Raw genomic sequence first — 21,143 nt, 5'->3', positions numbered from 1 at the left:
AGGAGAGTTCCTTGTGTTATAGAACAGGTTCTCATTAGTTATCTTTTTTATACATATTAATGTATATATGTCAATCCCAATTTCCCAAATCATCCCAAACATGCTTTCCCCACTTAGTGTCCATGTTGTTCTCTACATCCATGTCTCTATTTCTACCTCACAAACAGGATCATTGGTACAATTTTTTCTAGAATCTGCACATATGCATTAACATACAATATTTGTTTTTCTCTTTCTGACATATTTTACTTTATATGACACTCTCTAGGTCTATCCACGTCTCTACAAATGACCCAATTTCATTCTTTTATGGTTGAGTGATACTCTGTTGTGTGTGTATGTGTGTGTGTGTGTGTGTGTGTGTGTATGAGTCACTCAGTAGTGTCCTGACCTTTTGCAACTCCATGGACTGTAGCCTGACAGGCTCCTCTGTCCATGGAATTCTCCAGGAGAGAATACTGGAGTGGGTTGCCATTTCCTTCTCCAAGGGATCTTCCTGATCCAGACATCCAACTTGGGTCTCCTCTTAGATGGCCAGGTCGATGCCCGCGTAGAGGATGATGCCCAGAACGTTGGGCAGGTAAGCTATTGCAGAAGGCGTGGGGCCCTTCTCACTCCAGGATCCGCCACTCACAGTCCAGCAGCCTCTTTTACTGGCCCGTCAGGCAAAGGGTCAGCCGTGTCTTCAGCACCTCCATGGGGTAGATGATGGTTTGGGATGTGGCGCCAGCCAGGGAGCCAGCCACAAAGCGCTCCTGCATGTGCAGTCTCCTGTTGCCCCGGGATGGCCCGCTTGATCTGCTCATAGGCCATGAATTTGATGGCCGACTCAGGTGCAATCTTGAGCAAGTTAATCCCGTTGCTGTGCCACAGGGAGTGCACGCTGCTCTCTTGGATCATGCTCCCCCCGGAGGCCCCCAGGATGTTCAGCCGGTTGGTCTTGGAGGCGTGGATCTGCATGAAGACCTTGAGGCAGTCCAGAGGGGCTGTGCCTCTCCGGGGAATGGCACCTGCCACCGCGTCTGCCACCAGCTGCTTCCACCAGGCCCCAGTCAGCTTCTCCTGCTCCAAGAACTCATCCGGGATGGTCAGGCACTCGCCAATATCCAGGACCATGGAATGCTTCCAGAAATACAGCACATCTTCCACGTTCTCCAGTGAATGCAACAGGAACTGGTCATGCCACTCCTGCCAGTCCATGGTCATGGTGCTATCACGGTGGCCTCAGCTGCTGCTTAAGGGCTTCCCCTCCCCTCCCTCTCCTGGGGCCCTGCCAGCCTCAATGCTGGCACTTGTAGGCGGTGACTATACACACACACACACACACACACACACACACACACAAACACACACATCTCCTTTATCCATTCATCTTTTGATGGACATTTAGGTTGCTTCCACTGTAAATAGTGCTACAGTGAACTATGGAGGATCCTTAAGAAGTGAAAACTGAATTATTGTATGACCCATCAATCCCACTTCTGGGCATATACCCAGAGAAAACCAAAATTTAAAAGGAGACTTTATTGAAGGAGATATTTACAGTGGTGTAAGTAAAATTAAAGAAATTCACAAAGAATGGGAACAGGAAGGGAGTAATGAGAATGAGAAACCGTTGCTATCCCTGGGGTGAAGAGGCAAGGGAGGGACTGGTGTTTTCAGAGCTTAGGGAGAGCTAGATCCTCCAGAGAGAAAGGCCTGATGGAAGCTGTGGCTGAAAAGCAGCTCCTCAGAATTCCGATTTAAAAACCACCTTGAGTTATGGTTAAATAGAAAATTCCGATTATGTCTCTCTATAATATTTAAGCCCAGATTCTGCAGTTTTAACAAGACCTCAAGTGACTCCTGTGCTATTGGTGTTCCATCCTTGGGTCATGCTGTAAGAAGCAAGGACATAGAAAAACTTAGTCACTGCCACAGCCAAGACATATGAGCAGAGAAGCATCTAGCTTCCTGGTGGCCCAAATGGTAAAGAGTCTGCCTGCAATGTGGGAGACCCAGGTGATCCAGGAGATCCCTTGGAGAAGGAAATGGCAATCCACTCCAGTACTCTTGCCTGGGAAATCCTATGTATGGAGGAGCCTGGCAGACTACAGTCCATGGGGTCACAGAGTCAGACTTGACTGAGCAACTTCACTTCACTCTCATCACTTCACTTCTGCAGTTTTAACAAGACCTCAAGTGATTTCCATGCTATTGGGCTTCCATTCTTGAGCCATGCTATAAGAAGCAAGGACAGAGAGAAACTTAGTCACTGCCACATCCAGGGCATATAAGCAGAGAAGCATCTGAAAAAGAAGTGTTCCTTGTCCATGTGTTAATAGTTGATGAACCTTTTCCTCCTCTACCCTATGGAAACTGTATATAGGGTAGAGTTTCCTAATATAAATTGGATTCAGAGTAGATGAGATAAAAAAATCCCTTTTCTTTACATAATACTATAGTATAAAACTCATTTACCCAAAACTAAAATTAGATTTAGAGAAGTGAACAGAACGTAAAGGAAACATGATTTCAAACGCAGTTTTAAAACACATTCATGAAATAAGCATCCTGTCTTCAAAACTTACTACATTAGGCTTAGAGAAATAATGGAAAATATACATGCCAAAATACTGTAGCTCCTATTTCTGGATAATAGAATACCAGAGATTTGTATTTTCTTCTTGTTTAGATCTTATTTTTTAAACTGTTTCTATACTCAAGATGTATTATAGCAAAAACAATATAAATTTTTAAAATGGACAAATATAGATATTTGATAATATTTAAATTAAAAAGTTGCCTTCTGCATACAGTTCTGTTAAGTGCCAGATACCTCTAATATTTTGAGAGAGAAAATATTTAAAACATGAATCATTATACTACTCACATGTGTAAAGCTTCTAGAGTGTCATAGTAAAATAAACTTGTGTACCATAAATAAATCATCAAAGTTGAGATTGAAGCTTCTTTAGAGAAAATGAGTTGCTGGAGAAATAATCACAATGCATCACTTATTACAGATGATTCTTTACGTGATCAGGCAAACATGAATGTCACTATGTCCATAGAATAGAGGAGAAAAAGACCGTGAGCTATCACATGTACAAAAGAAAAGCTCTTTCATTTCCACCTGTGGGATTGTCCTATGATTTAACATTTGGCTCTGTTCTTCCCAATCCCTCATCCAAATAAGACAGTACTTTTTATAGCTTTAATGGTCGTTTTTTTTTTAAGGCTACCCATTCCAGTATTCTTGGTCTTCCCTTGTGGCTCAGCTGGTAAAGAATCTGCCTGCAATGAGGGAGACTTGGGTTTGATCCCTGAGTTTAGAGGATCCCCCGGAAAAGGGAAAGGCTGGTGGCTCAGAGGTTAAAGTGTCTGCCTGCAGTGCAGGAGACCGGAATTCGATCCCTGAGTCGGGAAGATCCCCTGGAGAAGGAAATGGTAACCCACTCCAGTATTCTTGCCTGGAGAATCCCATGGAGGGTGGAGCCTGGTAGGCTACAGTCCATGGGGTCGCAAAGAGTTGGACACGACTGAGCGACTTCACTTTCACTTTCACCCACCCCAGTATTCTGGCCTGGAGAATTCCATGGATTGTATAGACTGTGGGGTCACAAAAAACTGGACATGATTGAGCGATTTTCACTTTTACTTCCAGAACTTTTAACTTCTGTTTTGACATAGCTTCCAGGTTTCTTTAACATTTCTGAGAATTTTGATATGGTTCTCCTGTTAATATCTACCATTCAAAGTAAAGGGATGGTGGAGGAGGACCAAGGAAGTTACAGAAAGTTTATATATATTTATATATATATCAAAGAAAGAGGCCACTGTATCTCCTATTTTCTTATGTGGAAAAATATGCATAAGTGAGATTAAATCTGAATAAATAAAGGAGAGTCAGAAAATCATTCTTAATGTCAATATCTTCAAAGTCTTGAGAGAAAATTATTTTCTCTCAAACTTAGGATCTTATATATAGTCAAACTAGAATTAAAATGACATGGCAAAGCAAAGCCTTTTCCAGAAAAGTGAAGATTCAGAAAATTTCCCTGACTAAAGCTGTGCCTGAAAGAAATTCTAAAACTGGTATTCTAGCAAACTAATTAAAAAAATAAAAATTAAAATAAAGGAAGATGTGAAACTTAAGAAAGAAAGTTGAGAGAAAACTAGCAAAGAGTAAATACATAGCTAAGAATAATTTTTGTCATGAAAGTGAAAGTGTTAGTCATTCAGTCCTGTCCAACTCTTTGCTACCCCATGGACTGTAGCCTGCCAGGCTCCTCTGTCCATGAAATTCTCCAAGGCAAGAACACTGGAGTGGGGTGCCATTCCCTTCTCCAGGGGATCTTCTTGACCCAGGGACTGACCCTAGTTCTCCTTTATTGCAGACAGATTCTTTACCATCTGAGCCACCAGGGAAGCATACAGAATTATAAAATCATTACTTCAGTAACAATATCTCTTCTCCCAGCTGTAGATACCGGGAAGGGCTCTTTCCTTCCTTTCTAGTAGCACTTCCTTGGCCTCTACCTCAATTGCCTAATCACTGTGCTATGTTAATAAATACCATGGTAATACTACAATTGGTGTATCTAAAACTAAATTCATCATTTCATAATAAATTTCATCACTCCTACCGAGTTCAATATTTTTTCTGACTTATTCTCAGATCTTTAAGATGGCAGATGACTGCTGAGTGGTTTCTATTTTGTAGTATTTCTAAGAATTTCTCCACAGGAAAGATGTGATTCCAATTACTGGTCAAAAGACATTACAACCTAAGACAGTGTGATATCAGGCACCCATGAAAATACATATATTTTTCTTTTCTGGTAAAGGAGAGCTTAACATTTGTATCTACCAGTACCCTAACTTGAGGTAACTGTAGAATGAGAGTGCCAACCATTGTATCTCTCTGACCTTCCCCGAGTTCCACTCATATCTAGGGACCCTAGAAGTTCTGTCTCTAAATTGCTTGTTGGGATTTCCATAGGGACATCATATTAGGAACTACCTCCTAATTGTGGAATATGAATCTTCTCCTATTTTTCTCTGCTGGCTCATTATGATGATGCTTCCTATTAACTAAAGGGAGCATACCAGTGTCTGCATAGGTTTCCAGTGTGCTGCTTAAACTCACAGAAGCCAAGTGAAGGTTGCTGTTGCCTAAGGCCAGAATCTTGGATACCTTTGCCAATAACTCACATTTTCTCTAGTGTTGGTCCTAAAGAGATCACTGCCATCGCCAGCCTAGCTACTGCAGGCAACAATACTACTGCCATCATCTGTATCTCAGCCATCTGCAATTGCCAAGCTTGCTTTATCCATAAGACTTCCACCAGAGGTGAGACAATGCTCTCAGAGTCCATGGGAGTGATAGAGTAATGAGATTTATTCTACTCTTTCCCCAAGAGTCAGGCCTGAGTGCACAGGAGATAGGCCAGTGGAGACAGGGGTGAAGCCATATTATTTCTCTATGAAGCCCTCTTGGTGAACACAGTCATCTTGTTTTTTGGACCAGTTCCACTCTCTTTCCCTCCATGTCCCTATACCCACGATTCAAACAACCCATCCAAACTGACTTATAAGAAGCCCATTTAACCCAGCCTTCAGATGAGTGCAGATCTCCTTGAAATCTAAAATTATGTTCAAGTCGAATCTCTACCAAAAAAGAAAAAGAGGGGAAAAAGACATTTAGAAAATTATTTCTGTTCTATCTGCTTTGTACTTCAGAAACTGCTCTCAAAATAAGTTCAAAAAGAATAAAAAAAGAAAGAAACAGATGCAAATGCTAGTGATATGCTGAAAATAGTAGAAACAAAAACAAAAAACAAAACCAGAAAAACAAACAAACAAAAAAACTGATGATCATACATGCATTAACTTTATAATAGTATTTACAAAATGGTAAGATAAAGCAGCTACAAGGCATGCTGCCAGCGGGCTGATTCCTGCAGTGCCAGTGAGTCTGTGCAGCAAATCTTTGGGAAAGAGACTGGTGGGGTCTAACGTTAGCAGCGGTGAAGCAGCCCCCTAGGGAAGGCCTGTATAGATAACACAATAATAACTGCAGGGTGGACACCAGAGGTTACATGGCTGTTAGCTGCATTTGAGAAATCAATTAGGTAGGCCACTGAGAAGTCTAACCTGAAAAAAGAGTTATTTGATATTTTAGTAGAGAAACTCACTAGGAAATATGAAGTAGAGTTTAAGAAAAATGATATTGAGGAAAAATATTATTTTAGTATGAGTATACTCACTCATATGAGTGGGTATATGCATATACTCATATACTAGGAAACATATTGTTAGAAATTTTAGGAGGAACTGAGGCAGATGCTAAGAGAAAGGTATTTCTTGCTTATGTAAAAATGGCTTAAGGAATACTTTTTTAAAATAATAAGAATGATGGATCAGGAATTAGAAAATTTAGAATTGAAACCAGATTAGTTTTCTTTGAGAGTGTCAGTAGTTCAGAACTGCAATTCTTGAATAAGAATTTCTCTAAGTTGGATCTTGGGAGAGGTTGAAGAAGTGGTTGTAAGAATAATTGCCAAAGAGTAGCCTTTTTACTGGAAAACTCTTGCTTCCTTTGAGTTTTTTTTTTCTTCATCTGTAAAGAAAAGAACATCTAACTTTCGGATTTGATTTTAGATTAAACAATATACCTGAAAACCACATAGAGCTTCCCAGGTGGTACTAGTGGCAAAGAACCCACCTGACAACGCAGGAGACTTAAAAGGTACGGGTTCAATTCCTGGATTGGGAAGATTCCCTGAAGGAAAGCATGGCAACCCACTCCAGTATTCTCGCCTAGAGAATCCCATGAACAGAGGAGCCTGGTGCTGCTATAGCCTATTGGGTCACAAAGAGGTTGACTGAAGTGACTTAGCATGTAAAACCAAATAAAATCACCTAATACTGATTTCTATTTGAGAACATCTATGCACTAAAATGACTTCCCTGCTAGCTCAGGTAGTAAAAAAAAAAAAAAAAAAAAAAAAATGTAATACAGGAGACCTGGGTTCAATCCATGGGTTGTGAAGATCCCTTGGAGAAGGAAATGGCTACCCACTCCAGTATTCTTGCCTAGAATATCCCATGGACAGAGAAGCCTGGTGGGCTACAGTCCATGGGGTCACAAGGGTTGGACACGATGCAACTTAGTGACTAAACCACTACCACCATGCACTAAAAATACAATGGGTTTTTATTTTTAAATTATTTTCCCAAGTTAGTATTTGAGAACTTTCAAACCTAGGAAAGTTGAAAGAATGGTACAATAAACTGTGCAAACTCTTCACCAAAATTCTTCAATTCTTAACATTTGGTCATATCCATATTCCTTTAACTCTATTGTGTTATAACTGAAATACCTTAGGATGCATCCATCTCCTAGAATAAGAATATTCTTCTACATAACCACATGCTCAGTTCAGTTCAGTCACTCAGTCGTGTCTGACTCTTTGCGACCCCATGAATCGCAGGACACCAGCCCTACCTGTCTATCACCAACTCCCGGAGTCTACCCAAACCCATGTCCATTGAGTTGGTGATGCCATCCAGACATCTCATCCTCTGTCATCCCCTTCTCCTCCTGCCCCCAATCCTTCCCAGCATTAGGGTCTTTTCCAGTGAGTCAACTCCACATCAGGTGGCCAAAGTATTGGACTTTCAGCTTCAACATCAGTTCTTCCAATGAACACCCAGGACTGATCTCCTTTAGGATGGACTGGTTGGATCTCCTTGCAGTCCAAGGAACTCTCAAAAGTCTTATCTAACACCACAGTTCAAAAGCATCAATTCTTCGGCGCTCAGCTTTCTTCACCGTCTAACTCTCACATCCATACATGACTACTGGAAAAACTATAGCCTGACTAGACGGACCTTTGTTGGCAAAGTAATGTCTGTACTTTTTAATATGCTGTCTAGGTTGGTCATAACTTTCCTTCCAAGGAGTACGCGTCTTTTAATTTCATGGCTGCAATCACCATCTGCAGTGATTTTGGAGTCCCAAAAAATAAAGTCTGACATTGTTTCCACTGTTTCCGCATCTAACCACAAGTTAAAATACTCTAAAAATTTAGCATTGATATTATCTAAAATGAATCCCATATTTAATTTTCCCTTATCACCATAATAATGTCCTTTGTAACTTTTTAAAATTTTTTTTGTATTTTCAGTTTTTTTTTTTTTTTTTAATTCCAAAAAGCAATCAAGGCTCATACACAGCATTTATTGGTTCCCAGCATTTTCCAATGGGATTCCTACATGGCACTAGTAGTAAAGAATCCACCTGCCAATGCAGTAGACATGGGTTCGATCCCTAGTTTGGAAAGATCCCCTGGAGGAGGAAATGGCAGCCCACTCCAGGAAGCTTGCCTGGAAAATTCCACAGACCTTGGTGGGCTACAGTCCATAGGGTCACAAACAGATACAATTGAGCACAGAGTGCATAAATAATAATTTCATTTTCCAAATTAATAACACTGATATTTTAAGGCTCTAAGTCCACTTTCTCTCAATTTGGATTATCTGATTGTTTCCTCATGATTAGATTCTAGTTACAAATAGGAATTTTGGATTTTGGCTGGATAATGTGTTCTTAGATATTGTGTACTTCTCAGTCCTTCAACCATGGAGAGAAATATGTTTGTCCCATTATCAGGGAGACTGAATGATCTCAGGTGATGCTAGATTTCTCAATTATAAAGGTATTTTTGTTAAGGCAAGTTCATGTGCCAGATGCACAGAGAGACTAAACAAACTGAAATGCTGACATTTGGAGCAGAGAAAGTTTATTGCAGGCCATGCAAGGAAATGGGGTCTCTTGCCCTAAAAAGTCATGAAATCCCCAAAGGGTTTCAGCAAAGTGCTTTTTTTTTTGGCTGCACTAGGTCCTTGCTGCTTTCTCTAGGTGCGGTGTGCAGGCTTCCCATTGTGGTGGCCTCTCCTGTTGCCCAGCAAGGGCTCTAAGGCACGTGGCCTTTAGTAGTTGCAGCTCCTCAGCTCTGGAGCACAGACTTAGTAGTTGTGGCCAACAGGCTTTATTGTTCCGCAACAAGTAGAATCTTCCTGAACCGGACACTGGACAGATTTCCCCTGCCTGGCACTTTTAAAAGCCAGGTGAGGGGAGGTGGGTCACAGGGTCTGTGATCAGCTTATGCACAATTCTCTGACTGGCTGGTGGTGAGGTCCAAGTGAGGTGTCACAGGGGTTAACATTATCAGTCCTTAGGCTCCAGGAAGCCTGGGGTTTTGTGTTCAGGGTCATCAAGTCATTAACATCTTCCAGTGGGGGCAGGAGTTCAAGGCTGCAAAACAGCTCAAGAAATTTGTATCACATACTATTATCTGGGTACCTCAGAGAGGAGCTAAAGCAGAGAATGTGGGGGAAGGCCTGTCCTGGGAAGACCCCTTAGGGTCCTTCTAGGTTACACCATTGCCTTTTCTAAGTATTAAGCAATCTATGGATATAATAATATGTTTTTCATAAAAAGGGTATTGCAAAACTCTTTAAAAGACAATTTTTAAAAATACTCAAAACATGAAGCAAGTCAGTTTAAATATTATCTCTTACTCTCATTGCCATCCTCCCAGCTGAATAAATGTAATCTTTTTAGGCCTAATCTCTTGATATACTAGGGAACACTGTAAATGCCAAGGTAGTTTCTTGCCATAGAGATACTAAAAATTGGAATGAAAGTATTTTCTGTATATAGGAGGTGAAATCTTATTTAAGATTTATCTTTCTAAACAAATACATTTGTGAGTTCTTGAATATTTATTTTCAGAAATGATTCAAAGTTTTGGTGGTGGAGGTGAGTGAAGCTGGCAGCTGCAGCTCTATTTCAGGGTCCTTTGGGATGGGTAATGCTGTGGTCATGACTCAGAAACAGAACTTTCCCAGCCCCACTTCCTTCAATTACATGAAACTAGAGCCTGTTTTATATCTCTTTGACTGACTGAAAGTCCCACTAATGTCAACACCATACCCCCAACCCACACACATGATCCTTAGAAAATAATAAGACAATCCACATCTTTCTGCTGAACCTCAATTTTTTTTTTTTTTTTCCTGCTGGCTGATAGCAACAGCCTGTAACTCTACCTCAACCCTTTTTCTTAAAAAAAAAAAAAATCCCCAATAAATGCTGCCTGTCACTGGTAATTTACCAAATATTTCCATCTCTCCTTTCTTCCTTTTCCTTCCTACTCTATCAAACAATGACTCAGATGCACATCTAAAATTAAATGTATATTCATATGTATTTTAAATTATAGAATATTCCTCACTTAGTATATTATATTATAAAGCTAATTTACATATATCAATATCAAAACTGGAGAAATTAATGTCAATAGTTTTTAAAGTTTTTTATTGTAATATAATTGACATACAACACTGTATTAGTTTCAGGTATGCAATATGATTTGCTATGTGTATATATAGTAAAATGATCACCACAATAAGACCAGTTAACATCTGTATCCATCACCCTACATAGTTACAACTTTTCCCTGTGATGAGAAATTTTAAGATCTACTTTCTTAGCAGTATTAATAACTATAGTCACCATGTTGTACCTTGTGTATTTGATCACCTTCACACATTTTTCCTATTCATACTCTCCCTTTCCTTGTTGATCTCATATCACTTTAATGGATTTAAATGGATTTACCTTGTTTCTTTTGAGATAAAAATAGACATGGGTATTAAATATGGCCTTCAGTTTCCAACATGCTAGGATCCTACCTACTCCATCCAGCCTTATCTTTTACTATCTGTCTCATACACCTTCCTTTCTTCCAGTTTCTTGAATAGGTGTTGCTTTCTCCTACTACAGGGATTTTATACATGTTATTTTATCTTCTGGAATATACCTCGTTTTCTTCTGCTTCCTATTCTCATCTGGATAAATGGACTCTAAAGTTCTTGTTATAGATTTTTTAAATAACTACATATCCAAGATTTTAGTTAATTAATTACCTAATGGAGACATTAGTAAGATATTGTAACTAGTTCAAAAGAGATTTCAAAGAACACACCCAACATGCACATACCTATGTGCTGTATGTACTAGTTGCCTCAGTCTTGTCCAACTCATTGAGACCCTATGAACTGTAGCCGAGGCGTCCCTAGTAGTTCAGCTGATAAAGAATCCAAGTGCAATGCAGGACACCCCGGTTCGATTCCTGAGTCAGGAAGTTCCCTTGGAGAAGAGATAGGCTACCCACTCTAGTATTCTTGGGCTTCCCCTGGTGGCTCAGATGGTAAAGAATCCACCAGCAATGTGGGAGACCTGGGTTTGATCCCTGGGTTGGGAAGATCCCCTAGAGGAGGGCATGGCACCCCACTCCAGCATTCTTGCCTGGAGAATCCCCATGGACAGAGGAGCCTGGCGGGCTGCAGTCCCCAGGTCGCAGAGAGTCAGACATGACCGAGTCATTTAGCAGAGCACAACATAGTGGGCTGTAACCCAGACGTGGAGCACGCCTCTCTTAAGTCTCCTGCACTGTAGGCGGTTTCTTTACTACTAGCGCCTCCTGGGAAACCCATACATACCTCTACATGTGTTTGCGTGTGTGTTGTGTTGTGTTGTGAGTGTTGTGTGTTTGGGTGTGTGCACATGCCTATTTATGGAGAGATGCAGGCAATGAAGAATGCTGAGATGAGTATATAAAATTAGGTAAAGGTGATCAGTATCCACAGGGCAACAAACAGTTGTATTCTACTGGATGAAATATGTTTGTATTTCTATGGACAAGAACCATTTGCATTATAATGTGTGTTCTATAACATTAAACTATGAAATGGCTCAAAGATAATGAAAAGTGTAGATAATCTAGAGTGGTGCTCTGGTCATGACTTCCAGTGATCTTTTATGCCTCTTTCCAAGTCTCACCGTTTTCCTCAATCATCTCCTCCATCATAATCATAAAATCTCAAAGCTTACTTCTCTCAGTAATAAGATTAAGATATTGAGATTACTGAAGTCATAAAGTAAATTCTCTTTGAAAGATTTCGTAAGGGATCTCAGATCAGATTTTTAAAAGCCTGTATAATTTACTCTCCCAAGGCAGTAATACTAAGCCTAAGAAACTCCACCAGATTTCTCTAGCCATACATGTAAATTTTGATGAATGCCTTCCTTTGCTATGTCACCAAATTTACTAATTTTCATGTCCTACATGACTTTCTTAATTCCTATAAGGCTGGGACCTGGTAAGCTGGGTACCAGGACAATTTTCCTAATATTTTATTTGACATTGACTACAGACATAAACAATTTTTTTTTTTTCTTAAAAAGTGCCTATCCTACTTGATTTAATCAACATAATTAAAGTCCCTTGGACTGCAAGGAGATCCAACCAGTCCACCCTAAAGGAAATCAGTCCTGAATATTCATTGGAAGGACTGATGCTGAAGCTGAAACTTCAGTACTTTGGCCACCTTATGCGAAGAGCTGACTCATTTGAAAAGACCCTGATGCTGGGAAAGATTGAAGGTGGGAGGAGAAGGGGATGACAGAGGATGAGATGGTTGGATGGCATCACCAACTCAATAGACATGAGTTTGAGTAAGCTCTGGGAGTTGGTGATGGACAGGGAAGCCTGGCGTGCTGAAGTCCATAGGGTCACAAGAGTCGGACATGACTAAGCAACTGAACTGAACTGAATTGTCAAATACAATACTCCAGATAAGGTCTTGGTTATGCAATTGATTCCCCAAATTGTGTCATGATAAATGGAAGACAGATTCTTATAGACCCCCAATAAATAACTATTTGCCAAAGTAATAAAAAGTAAGAAGATTTAGTAAGAGATTCTAGGAATCAGAATCATACATGACTTTTAAATATTTTATTGTAGTTTTTAAAAACATAATTATGCATTCAGGTTAAGTAGAAAGAGAAAATACGGCTTTTTAAATCCAGATAAAGGTGACAATGAAACAATATCAACCACATTCAGACAAATAATCATAATAAAATGTCCCTCATCAGCTCATTCAGTCCTATCTAATTGAATCTTCACTTATTGGATCTTTGGTTAGGAGTCTGTTTTCATAAAACCCTTTGCTTTTGGACTAAAATGAGTTCTGAAAGTCTGTCTCAGTCCACTGGTACAGTATGAAAGTTTTATAGCCAATGTGAGTTCAGAAGCCTGTATTTGACAGTTTAAAGTATCAAAAGTTCAAAGTACTTGGTACAGTAATTTCCCACAGGCTTTGAGACTGTTCTTGCTTGAAGATTATATCAAAGCCCTCAGTGAAGTGAGTGAAGTGAGTGAAGTCACTCAGTCATGTCCGACTCTTTGCAACCCCGTGGACTGTAGCCAACCAGGCTCCTCTGTCCATGGGATTCTCCAGGCAAGAATACTGGGGTGGGTTGCCATTTCCTTCTCCAGAGGATCTTCCCAACCCAGGGATCGAACCTGTGTCTCCCGCATTACAGGCAGATGCTTTAACCTCTGAGACACCAGGGAAGCCCCAAAAGCCCTCAGGTAAACTCTAAATTAAAGTTTAGGTAAGCTCTAAATTAAAATAAAATCTCATTTTAGATGACAGATTTAATGGCTGTGATTTATTTAATAATATAATCCAAAATATCAATATGGAAAAGATCACATTTCTCTTTCAAGATAGAGAATAATTTAGAAGAATTTTGATGAGTGTTTCTGCAGGTAAAGCATAGTATAGTCAGCAATAGCATTGATACATCTCCAGGGAATTTCCTATGGTGGCATACAAATTCTGAAATATGTAGATTAATTTATCTACGCATATTTAACATAGGAAGATCTTGTTTCTCCTGATTGGACAAATTTTCTCATATAACAATTTACAATAGTAGCATAGTAAAGAAATCTAATTCTATCTAGCATTTCTCTGGGAAGCTTCAAAGTTAGTTTTAGATATTAAAGTTATGCTGAGACTTTCATTTTATTCATTTTACATATTTAAAATTTGATACTGAGAAGACAAACTCAAAATATTTATCAGAAAAAAGAATTTGACACTTATTAAAAAAGGATCATCCATGCCTAAAGATGCCTATTTAATCACAGTTAGAAGAAAACATTTAACAATACACATGGAAGGTAATGTAATTATAAAGAACCCTAGGTCTTTCATACGTAAGAAAAATTTTTTTCCTTTTTCTTTAATATCACAGCATAATTAATTCAACATAAAACATAAATTAATAGAAAAGTGTTTTGGTAAAAACATGAAATCCCTCCTGAGGAAATCAGATGAAGCAGGTAAAAAAATAACATTTCACAAAGTAGTCAAATGCATTAGTCAGTAAACCTAGAAAGTAATTCTAATAAGATTAAGTGAAATTTGACAGACTTTTATTTAACACCTTTCCTCACTTTACAGACTTAGATATTATATTCCACTGCAAATAAAATTTGCTTTGCAAGCTTTCTCTTTCATTAGTCTTTTTCACAGTGTAAAACTAACTGACGTTTTATTTGAGGACAGTGGTTCTCGCTTGGGTCTGAGAGTTCTAAAGTATTTTCAAAACAGTATCAAGATGTTTTATGTTAACAGACAATGTGTTAATCATTGTTATCATGATTCAATAAATACAAATGTTAATTTTCCATTTTAATATCCAATTAGTTAAATATTGAAAATTATAATTCCCACAAACAAAAGCTCTTTGGGATCCTTAGAGAATTTTAAGAATTTTGGTCCAGAGATCAAAAAGATTGACAACTGCTGCTTTAGGCCAAAACACTTCTTTTTTCTTGAAAAACAAAAGCACTCACACATACACAGTTTGATGTCTTGGTTTTTATTTCTCTTAGTACAACTTCAACTGATTAAATTAATTATGGGTATAGGTATTTAACCATAAAACCATCACAATAAGATAACAGAGACTTCTATCACCCCCCAAAGTTTCCCTGTGGCCTTTTGTAATCCATCCTGCCCTCCATTCCCATTCCCAGATGGGGGATAGATAGCTACTGCTCTGCTTTCTGTCACTGTAGATTTGTTTGTATTTTCTAGAATTTTATCTGGAAAGGAAACATACAATATGTATTTTTTCTAGATTAAAGCATAATGATTTTAAGATTTATTCATGTTATTCTATATATCAATACTTTGTTCTTCTATTATATTATCTGGATATACCACAATTCATTTGGGCTTCCCAGGTGGCTCAAGTGGTACACAATCTGCCTGGCAACCCAGGAGACGCAGGGGATATGGATTCCATCCCTGGGTCAGGAAGATCTCCTGGAGGAGGAAATGGCAACCTACTCCAGTATTCTTGTCTGAAAAGTCCCATGGACAGAGAAGCCAGTTGGGCTACAGCCCATAGGGTTGAAAGAGTTGGACATGTAATTTGTTTACCTACTTACCTATTGATGAGCCCCATGTGTTGTTTCTAGTTTTATAAGTCAAGTTGTTATAAATGTTAGTATACAGAAAAATTATTACCTTTAACCACAGTAAGTAATTGCTATTTCACAATCAGGGCACAGATACGTGAAAACGCCTAGCAAATGAGAGCATTTTAGCAGATGAGCAGAACCCATGAGCACAGGCATCATACCTTTCAGCTACACACATCCAGTTCTTACCTTCTAAATGTGTCAAATATGAGCACTTACATTATCCTGCTGTAGTCTCTCTGTAATACATAGAATATATAAACTTAAAATTATGCTCAGTGAACAATGTTTCAGTATTCTATCTTACTCAGAAAATATTTAGCTATTGCGATTAGCTAAATTTAGTTAAAAGAATAGACTCAGGAAATTCACTTAACTGGGTGTGTATTTGCAATTCACTAAAAGTGAATCAATGAATAAGCTTCTCTGTTATCTTTATTATGTTCAAGTACCATGCAGAGTCAGAAAACCTGACGCAACTCCAAGACCAATGTCATTGATTACAGCTTTTTTCTGAGTTTAGGTGCTGAAGGAAAAACTCCTTGGGACAGAGGAAATGATGTCTGCGTTTTCCAATCTATAAAACAATTGTGATTATTAAATGAGTTAGCTTGGTAAAATTGCTTAGAACTGTATTTGACCCGTGAAAGTGAAAGTGTTAGTGGTGTTGGACTCTTTGTGACCCCAATGACTGTAGTCTACCAAGCTCCTCTCTCCATGGATTCTCCAGGCAAGAATACTGGAGTGGATACTGAGTCCCATCTCCAGGGGATCTTCCCAACTCAGGAATTGAACCCAGGTATTCTGTATTGCAGGCACATTCTTTACTGCGTGAACCATCAGGGAAGCCCCCATTTGACCCATAATAAATGCTCAGTAAAGCTTAATTTTCATCATCATCTTTAGCATCATCATTGTCAGAAACATCCTGATAATAGGTATTTAAGAAAAGGTATTCAAAAAATTAAGTTCATACTCGGTTAGAAATGAATTAGTTACTGTATAATCACACAATTTTAAAGATGAAAGTGCAGAAATTCAGAAGAATTCATCAATTTCCCATAATCACAGAACTTGTTAGGACTTTGCTACATCATATCAGTGTGGGATCATATCACAATTCTTAGAATGCCAAAGGCTATGATTTTAAACAAAACCTTCATCTTGGGAATAGTGTGTGTGGCTCAGCTGGTTAAGAATCTGTCTGCAAAGCGGGAGACCTAGGTTCAATCCCTGGGCTTGTAAGATCCTCTGGAGAAGGGAAATGTTACCCACTCCCGTATTCTGTTCTGGAGCATTCCGTGGACAGAGGAGCCTGGAAGGCTACAGTCCATGGGGTCGCAAAGAGTCAGATGCAACTGAGTGACTTTCACTTTCACTTTCATGTTATGACTGGTGAATGCTTTTCCTCTAGTTATAGTGCATGGCCAGGTTGGGTGAATGGGTTAAGTTTAGAAAGGGGGTTTTTCAAGGAAAGTTGTTTGTTTGTTTTTCTTTTTTTAAATTAAAAGGTACCTAATCATTGGAAAATATTTGTAAAATACAAGAGTATATATGAAGAAGAACATAAAGGTAATCTAATCTATAATCTTCCTTTCCATGACTACTCTAAACTGGCAGGCATTTCTTTTCTCTCAGTTTAGGTGTGTATTTGTTATTATTATTTTTATAAAATTGCTGTGAATTTCAAAGTTCATTTATTTAATAAAGAGAATCTTTGGGAGGAAAGTAGATACCTATCTTGTTAGCACTTACATCCGGGCCTTTTCATTTGAGTGTCTAGTTTTTCAAGTGTGAGAAGCTGACTGCACTTTAGCATTCTTTAGGGCATAAGGCCAAACAGTTTGTCTTTTGATTCTTAATTTACTGCTTCACTGTTGTAATTTCCGGAGCCATAGAGGATGTTCATCTCTTTACATTGAAATGTACTCCCACCACACACACATTTTATTTTCCTTCACGTGGATTTTAGATTAGCTTGTCAAGATCCACAATATTGGCCCATTAAGATTGTAATTTCTATCATATTGAGCCTATAAATCTTGAGAATTGTTATTTTTATATATTTATTTTTCTAAGATTTAGAAAAATCTGAATTTTATTTTCTATTAAAATATATTTGTTGGTGATTTTATAGAAGCTTGCTTTTTAAAAATATATTGACTCTAATCAAACTTTGTTAAAATTATTCCTAGAATGTTCATTAAATTTTGCCATTTTAGCTTTTTTTTTTTTTTCCTTGCCATTGCCACCTAATTAGTTATTGTTGATGTGGAGAAGTTTCTGAAAAAAATAAGACAAAACACAACACATCATTTTCTCCAGTATTTCTGCTTCTTTATATTTTAATGGTTTGTTTCTGTAATTAGAATTTCCAAAATAGTATTCAAAATTGTTTTTCTATAATAAATCAGATCAATTGTTCTTATATTTAGAATTCCAACAGTCAGCTGGCATAGACTGTGTAGATTTTAGACAAAAAATTTAACCCTGGCATTACATAGTGTTTCTCTTTTCAATAACTAGTATTTTATCATAGTTTATTTTGCATGCTTTCTTTTTATGTCTGATGTCGCATATACATGTATTTAGTGACCAGTCTCTTCTTTTTAAAACTCTATTGTTCTTGGAATATGCTCACTTTGATTGTGATGGTTGATGAGAAATGAAGGATAGAAAGGAGGATTGAGAGAGTTCTCCTCGATTGAGAACTCTAAGACTTAACACGTTTTCTTATTTTTGAAAGAGAAGCACATCTTCCTAAACTAATTGCACAAAGCATTATATAACAAGGAATTATGTTTTCTGGTGGCCAGATTCTCTGATTCTTGAGACATGGTCAGATGTGGAAGCCTAATTGCTATAACCACAAAACCCACAGAAATAGATTTTGGGCTGATGGTGAAGGCTTTGGTGTGTGAAGTCAGCACCAAGCATTTATCACTGAATTTTTCACAAAGTGCTCTGGAAGCCAAAAATACTGGTAGTTGTGATTCAGGAACAATACATGTATAATTAGTTATGTGAAGAAGTAGTCTAAAACATCTTTTAAACTTTTGCTTTTTCCCTGAGTGTTCATCTGCGCATAATTTTACAGAAAGTAGGCTATTAAAATGAAGCATTTAAAAATAAATGAACATAATTTGTATTAATCTTTCATTTGCCTTTTTAGCCATACCTACATTTATCTATTTGATCTAACACTCTTTAATGCATATTATTTCTCAGTCACTGCCAACAGTGGTAACAGATTATATAGTAGCTTAGGCAAAAATACAATGAGGACATTTTTATTTTATTTGGTGGTGGTGGGTATGTGTGGGAGTGTTCTAATCTTCATAAATAAAGTTCTGGACATGAGAGTCCTATTACTTTTATTCTCTGTTCCCCTACTTTGTTCTCCCCAAAGCAAGCACAATCTTTCTGTTTTATACCTACAAGTATTTTTAAGGTATGCATTTATAAGAGCATACTTCTATGTTTTAATAAGAGTAAAACATTAAATTTTATAGCAGGCATTGTCTTTATAGCTTAAAGCAAATGCTATTCTTAACATATCTCTACAAGTCAGTTTTTAAAAGATAGGCATACTTAGATTTAAGCAATATTTTGTAATTTATGAAATATGTTTGTTGGATTTAGAGCTAAGAAACACTTTAAAGATCATCTAGCCCAAATTTACCTGTGCTCCCAAAGCAGAAAGATAACAAAAACTGAGATGTCCTGCTGGGTATAGGCCTTTGAAACATCTCATTCGCATTTACTCTGTCTTTTGCCATCTTCTGATGCAGTCCCACTACAAACCAATAAGGTGATAGATTTGTGTGCGTTGATAGAGTCTGGAACATTATGTCTGAAGGGTAGTAATTTCTAATGATGATCCCCATCATCTAAAAGTATGCATGCTTGTCTCTTCAATGTTTGAGGAAGAGCTCTCTTTGTTAGTATTAAGATGTGCTACTTGCTTTTGGCATTTGCTATAGAGATGGACCAAGAGGCCTGGCATGCTGCGATTCACGGGGTCGCAAAGAATCGGACACGACTGAGTGACTGAACTGAACTGAACTGATAGAGATTTTAGGAGTGGAGACATTGACACATTAAGTATATACATCGATTTGATGATGTATTTTATTTCCTGAAAAGTTTAAATGTGGGGGGGAAAAACAATGTATTGTAGTTTTTTGTGATTTAAGGATTCCCTCTACCTAATCATATCATGACATACATTGTAATATTTTAAATCTTATTTAGATGCATATTTTGCTGTTAATCTCATTTTAAGAAATTGTATTATATGACCTAACATGTGTAAAATGTTAGTTCAAAGAAGACATTTACAAAAAAGAATTCTGGTTGTTCTCTTTTATTATTATCATTACTACTATAGTTATTATTTTCACAATAAGTGCTAAACTTTTAATAATATTTCCTCCTTTTTCACCTGGAAAAAGGAACTAGAAAATAATGTAGGTTCTCCTTTTACAAGAAATTTAACTTCGAGATAGATTCTGCACTTTTTTGCAGAAAACTGAATGGCTTGAAATCTCAAAGAGCTGTGTTTGGGATGCTCAGTTAAAGCATTGGAAATTCTGTGCTCTTCTAGAGACATGAGGAAATTAATTTCCTACCAGAGCCCTGAATGCCCTGCTATAGAAATTGGTTTCTATTATTTGGTAAGTGTAATAAAATGTGCCACTGGGGGCAAAAGTAATCTTTGGTTAAGTTCAGTGTGCTGGGTCTTCAATTCAGATTTTTTCCTCAGCCTCTCACCAGCTATGAGACCTTAGAGAAGGAATATCTTTCTTTCTCTCTTCCGCTACTTTTTACAACATCCAGAGCGAAGGGGAGCATGTTTGTTTCTGAGAATTGTTACAGAGGTAGAACTATGCTGATTGCATTGGAGATGATTGCTAGTGTTTCATAGAAGTTTTCAAGCTTTCTGAAATAAACTGTGTATTTGCATCTTTCAGACAGATACCATTTATATTAATTTTCCTCCTATTATTATCTAGTGTGAAGTCATTTTGGTTTAAAGTTTATGGTATGTTTTTATTCATTATAAAGATAGGGAAAAAAGAAGAAACTTGATATGTTGTGATTGTTCTTATCTTTCTGTCTAAAACACATGAATTTAGGTGCCTCACAATTATTTTCTGAGGTCTATGATTAAAATGGTCTACATTTCAATCTTTTCACATCAGTAAGCATTTATTTATACAGTATTTTTCAAATTTCTTGTCACTCTCTTTTCCTCTTAAAATTAAAATAAAAATTACTAGTAACTGGAAATAAGGCACAGATATTCAGGAAATGCAATTTGGCAATAAATGCTGTTTTAAAGTACATTGCATGGTTTGTGGATAAATATTTCTTTAATGTGTGTAATTACTGGATCAGCAGAATAAATGTGGTCATGTCCTTGTAATTAATACATTGTCAAAAGTTCATTTAAGTATAATAATTTTACTGGGAAAATGCTGTCTATGTGTTTCCTGCAATAATTTGTTAAATTAAGTGCAATAAATATAAAATTACTCTTAGGGATATATTTATTTTTTTCAAGTTCTTTTTTACTAGGTGTCACATAATGCTTTTAGGAAGCCCCTCCATACATCCTCTTTACAATACCCCTTACCTTTTCAATTAAAAGCCCTCAAGCAAAGGTAAGAATAGATACTAAATATTACAATTAACTTTTCTATAAATTTCACTTTATCTTTAGAATTATTATAATAT

The 21,143-nt window shown here is 37.5% G+C and overlaps 1 pseudogene; it reads right to left on the bottom strand.

Moving 5' to 3' along the window:
• Positions 1-526: 526 nt before the first annotated feature.
• LOC122454027 lies at positions 527-1,224 on the bottom strand (annotated as a pseudogene).
• Positions 1,225-21,143: the final 19,919 nt, after the last annotated feature.

Source organism: Cervus canadensis, chromosome 15 (genome assembly GCF_019320065.1).
Source record: "Cervus canadensis isolate Bull #8, Minnesota chromosome 15, ASM1932006v1, whole genome shotgun sequence".
NCBI classification, from domain to species: Eukaryota; Metazoa; Chordata; class Mammalia; order Artiodactyla; family Cervidae; genus Cervus; species Cervus canadensis.
The sequence above is the reverse complement of the archived record's forward strand: the minus strand, read 5'-3'. Positions and strand labels throughout refer to the sequence as shown.